Below are 6,062 nucleotides of genomic sequence, written 5' to 3'. Positions count from 1 at the left end.
TGATTCTACTAGTTAATTGTCATTTACAACACAGGTGAAAACAACCCTTTCTAAGGTCTGCGCAGTAGAGCTTTACAGATCCACAAAAGTCAAATGCTACGGAAAAAGGAGATCCCAGATTTGGATCTGGTCTCCTGTGTCACATGTGATGGAGGAGCCAGCAAGCCAAGTAAACAGAACTGCAAGAACAGGTCTTTTCTGGTTTTGGCAAGCTTAATAATAAAAACATTTAGGATTATATTTGACTTTGTTCCCTTTCTCTTTTAAAGAAAAACACAACCCCCTTTTTTTGCTGTAAAATGAAAATGCATTCTGAAAGAAAAAAATTGTGTACTTGAAAAAATGTTGGCTAATACAGATTTTGGCTTCTTCATATTTTTCACCAGTTTCTAAAATTAAAACTAGGGACCATAGCTGACAAAAAGTAGCAAATAATTTTGGCCACTCTCAGACTGCATTGTTGGGATAAATTGATTATTCATTGAAGATTACAGTCCCATGGCTTGCTTTCATCATTCCATGAATTTCATACCACTTCACTACGTATTTGACTGAGAGTGTTTTTTTGTGAACTATGGAGAACTTCAGGTGCGATGCACTTACCCGTATATAAGAAAACTTCCAAATTTTTCCAGGACCAGGTAAGGGAGAGAAAGTTAGCACTTCCTAATTTCCCATTTCATCTGGTTGCTCACAAATCTGAGAGAGTTGCATAAGACTTCTGAAAACTACCAGTCAGAAACTATAAAAATGTAGAAGTAGCTTTAAATAAACCAATTAGGTAATCAACCAGTTTGCATTAGAAAATCAAATGTGCCAATGTCACCATATCCCCTGGGGTTGGGGGCTGGGGTCAGCTGTCTCCAACCACATCACCAGTGTGACTGCTTAGTCTCATGGTTGACCTCAAGGAAAGGCTGGTGACAGGCTGCATGCCCCATCCCACTTGGGCAATCGTGTAAAATGTGCATTTTGGCATTGACTCTGTGTAAGACAAACCAACTCCGGTGTGTGGCAGAAGCTTGGCTCACAGTGGGAAGGTATTTCCACCTATGGGGATGACACAAGACCTCTTGGTTGCACTGGTGTTGGGGTGAGGCACGGAGGGAGGCACTCATGCACAGTATGGGGAGCCAGGTCTTGGGGTGGTGTTGCCTGAGCCCAAGAGAGTTCACTCAATGTTGTGAGGAATCAGTAGCCCAAAGGAAAGCAGACTGACACCACCGCCTGGACAACCAGAGAACAGAATGTACTGGGGAAAAAAGGGCATCTCTGAGCTGGCAGCTTAAAAGCTTCTGCAGTTCCTGGGTCCCCAACCACTCTACTGGGTGCACTCTAGTATTTTAGTCTGGATCAAGAAAGCACTTTGGACCTCACCCACTTGTCCTAACTTCAGCGCCAAGGTTTGTACCATGGAGAAAAGTCAGAGAGTGGGAGCTGGAGTCCCTTCACGAGAAAACAAATTCAGTGGTGCTCTCCGGCACCTCATGTGCTCTAAGCACTAATGGGCATCTGCAGCCCTGAGACAAAGCTAGAGTCTGAAAATGCCTGTAACGTGGAACGGTTGTGCTGTAGAGGGTCTACTCCTTTGGCACTGTTGATAAAGGCACACACATGTGTAAGGCGAGGAGCTTATCTGACAGGAGGGAAGGAACCCATTAAGGTTTTACCATGAGGATAAATAGGTTGAATGTGGCTTTCTCTCATTTACATTAGCTACATCTCTGTAAAGCTTAAGAACTGTGATATTTTTTCTATGTTCTGTAAATAAACACCTTGTCCTGGTTTGAGGTAAAACAGAACCAACTTTCTGTTCAGTAATTTTGCTTCTTAGCTAGTCCTATTCTAACTCTCTGAAATTAACAGCATATTGTGCTGAAAACAGTTCATTCTCAGAGTGATAAGACCAATGTTTACAGTTAGTGCCAAGGAATGGTACGCAGAGAGGCTCTTGCTGATACTTATTGCTATAATAACCAAGGTCAGCTAATTTTGTTATTTGCCCCGTTGGAGGGTCAGAAACGGAAAAGCATAGAGGAGTCCCACCTGCAGGGAGGAGCAGATAGGACCGGTGACCCAAAACTGACCAACTGGCCATCTGCCCCATGCTCAGTATAAAAGCTGAGGGATCAAAGGGTCAACTCTCTTACTTTAATGGCTGACATCTGAGGAGGACCCTGTCTGTTCATCTGCCTTTGATCCCGATCCGTGTGTTCCTGACTCCAGCTCTGGAATCCAGTTCCCACCCATGGCTGAATCCAGTCTGGGACTTCTCCAGTGCCTACCAGTGACATCATCCTGGGAGCTTGATAAGGTTTTGTATACATTGTATCTATTTTATTATTTCCTTTTTATTTTATTATTAATATTTCATTAAAGTAGTTTAGCTTCTTCTAAACTTGTAAATCTCTTTATCTCTCCTCCTCCTCCCCGTGTGCGAGAGGTGGGGGGAGAGCATCTGTTGCTGGCCATTGGCCAATTTGGCCAAAACCACGACACACCTTTTTTCCCTTGTATCTAAATCTAGCTTGAACTAAGAATAAATTTGACAGCAAGGATTTTAAATCCGACAGGTTCATTCATCCTTAAAACTGAGGCACTAGAAAACTTTGGTGTATCTGGTACCTTAACACACTCCTCCCACATGGCCCAGTTCCTCTGAACTACAGCAGTTGGTGTAGGAGTTACTGGTACAGAAGTCAGTGGAAGAAAACAGAATAGTTTTTTATCCAAAAAGCCCTTTAGCATGTGCAGTAGTGGAAGCAAGCCTGACTCCCAAGGACTGCGCAACAGCAGCACATCTGTTAAAAGGCAGATAGACAACTGGAAAACTGCTGGGCTCTCGCCTTTAAAATCTATTCTAGGTAAAATATGTGCTTGCTCAAAAAATATGTGGGAGTAAAAAGCCTAATATTTGTCACATAAGGCATAAGTAGTCCTCAGATGACTTTTTCAGAACAGTAATTTCTAACACCTTGCTACATAATGGTGGCAGTTCACAGATTTCTATATTTTATACACTTCTTAGAATGAAAAGGCATTTTAAAATTAGTTGAAAAACATAATTTTAAATACTACAACATACTTTGCAATTTGATTCAGAAAGAAAGCTCTTACGCATAGACCACTGCCATTTAATGACAAAATGTTCTGCAGGGGATGGTACCTAAGAGGTCAATGTCACAGTAAGGGCATGAAATTGGAGCAGAACTGGTTATGTCTACATACAGTGGTTACCAGCCATTGCCTCCCTGAGGAGGACAAAGAAGAAATGGAAAACAGACTGCAGATCTATACAACTGAATAGCAATTAAGCAACTAGAAATTGCTCCCAGGACTCTAAGGCTAGGGGAGGGGAAGCTGCGTTCATGGTATACGGCATTCCAGCCTGCCTCCAGTGTTATTTACCAGGGACAAGGTTCTCAGACACATTCCGGGAGTTTTATGGCTCTGGTGTGGCAGCCCCAGGAGCAGTAATGCCCATTTCCCGCTCCTGACAGGAATGACAGCAGGAGTGAAAGCTTGCACTTCTTTGCTGGAATTTTACTGTTTTGTGACTCTGACTGAGCTAGATGCAGTTGACACATAAAAAAAAGTCAAAGATGGTGTTTACTGCTGGCACCGCACTTTATTCAGGCTTGAAAACAAAAAAGAAAGGAAATAAGAAACATCTGGCTCTAATTAAGGCTTAAAAGAAACGGAGGAAAGCAGAAGTATATCTAGTCACTCAAGAGCAGTTTTGTCTCCCCACTGCTGCATCACATATACAAATTTGCAAGTAATAAGGTTTTCTTTCAGTTTGATTATTCTATCATATAAACATGGTTTAATATTTTCATAAATAAAAGTGTACTCTCCTTTAGGATGTATTTATTGGTTTGTTTTCATTTTGTCATCTGGTTCCGTATGCCATTTATTTTTCGTTAAGGTTTGTGAAGTTAGAAGTTCCCAATCTTTTTTGTTTACAATCGTACTTCCACTTCCCAGTTGACAAACTGTCTTCCATTTGCAAACCTGGGCTTGCAACCCAAGGTTTTGGACCCACAGTATTTTACACATCTAAACACAACATGCTGCGGAAAGATGTCCGTGAAGATGTTAGACGTAAAGGCATGAAGCAGGGATGTTATTTACATTGAACAGAAAGAGCAACGTCAGTAACCACAAGAAATAATTCTTATTTCTTTCATACTTTTGTCATTTAAAAATCTCTGCAAGTATGCAAAGTCCCTGCATCTAGCAGCATTTCTACTAGCAAAAGACCCAGACCTGTGATTCAGAATCTGGGTATGCTTTTAATACACTGTAATCCTCAGACTTGGTGTTGTATTGGATGTAGCTTAACTAATGTTGCTGAACTATTCTGTGACTCAGTTTCCCCATCTGGAAGATCCAGCCTGTCCAAATCACGCTTGGTTCTGCTTGGCTCTGTACAAGTCCCGCACAGGGATGGTCATCTTCCTCTGTGTCTCTTAGACCCAGTTCTAAACTCTTGGCCCTTTTAACCCCAGAAAAGCAAACATTTAACTGCTTATAGCAAGAGGCTGTAAAGTAATTAACACATGCAAGGGTAGTAAGCATTCTTTGTGAGGAGACATTTCTCCCCAGCTGAGCACCGGCAGTTGTTCACCGTTCGACAGCGGTGAGACAGGTGGGCCACGCGGCCATCAGGGCTTGCCTGGGCATCTCCGCAAATGCTTCTTAGCCCACGGGATGGCCGGGCTGTGGGATGCACGCTGGTGCCAGCCGTGGAGCTGTGACACCCAGCCTCCACCCACGGCTGCTCTCGCTGGGCAAAGGAGGCACCTCTGCTGCCCTGCCCCATTTCTGCCCCTCTCATGAAGAAGCCTGCCAGTGCCCGTGCAGCCCCCTTGGGCGGGGCTAGATTTGTAGTTTGGCATTTTATTGAGTTAAAAGGCTCAAACATCCCCTCTGTGTCAGGGAGACCGCTGTTTCCTCCCACCCTCTGGCTCTGTCTCGCCCAGCATCTATGTGCCACAGTCCCCATACCCTCCTCCTGTTCCTGTGCTGATCCCAGCACAGAGGACCTTTTCCCTTCTTTGTTTTCCATGCTAACGAGAATAACATGGAGAGTGAAAGATCTAGGATGAGAGACACACTCATAACCCAACGGCTACGGTAGGTGGACAGGCAGATCCCCAGCCAAACAGATGCCCCTGACAGACAGCAGCCAGCCCTGTCCTGCCTGGGGGTTTGTCCCAGTGCCAGTCACTGGTGTGGTGGCACAGCCTGTCCTTAACTAAAACCTCTGCGAGCAGATTGGTAAGACATTTGGATGTCTGAAGAAGCATATTAACAATTCTGGAGCTCCCGTTTGTAAATGTAATCTTAATTATTTCAGCATTGCCTCAGTCTTTCCTATGTCCTTAGGTGCTTTCCTCGGTATAGAGGATAGCATGTACAGATCAGATGTACTTTAGCTTACTCAGCTTTTTCTTGATAAGAGGAAAAAGCATCTCAATAGCCTGTAATGTGTTAAAGGAACAGTAGTATCTATCTAGTGGTATCAGTAGCAGTATCAGTGGTATCTAGTGGCCAGACCATTGGGCTGCTTACCAAGAGACCTGAGCCCATTTTTGACTGGATTTCTGTACATCCTTGGCACATCACATCAGTTTTTTGAGCCCTGTTTCTAAAGTTGAGATGGAAGTGCTTCAGTAATCAAAAAAGCTCTGCAAGCCTCCTTTCCTCACCATGTAAAAGCAAGGTGCTGTTCCTACTCGCACACAGGGGATTCATCCACTGATCACTGATGATAAAAATGACAGTGTTCCAATTAGTTCTTTAAATATCCCTGTTTGCCTCTTCATTTTGACTGTGGTATTCATCTCTTAGCTTTTAATTTGTCAGCGGGAGACAGGCTAGCACGCAGAAGGAGATGCTGCATTTGGCGGTTCTGGTGGTGTTCACATTTTACTTGTGCCTTTTGCCCATTTTCTTTTTCTTCCCCTGTCCCATTCCTTTCTGGATGAATCAGATGTCCCAGGAATCTGAGGACACATCTTTTATTCCCAGTTGTGCCAGTGCCTGCTGAGCGACCC

This window comes from Chroicocephalus ridibundus, chromosome 1 (genome assembly GCF_963924245.1).
Source record: "Chroicocephalus ridibundus chromosome 1, bChrRid1.1, whole genome shotgun sequence".
Taxonomy (NCBI): Eukaryota; Metazoa; Chordata; class Aves; order Charadriiformes; family Laridae; genus Chroicocephalus; species Chroicocephalus ridibundus.
Note: the sequence above shows the minus strand (reverse complement) of the source record.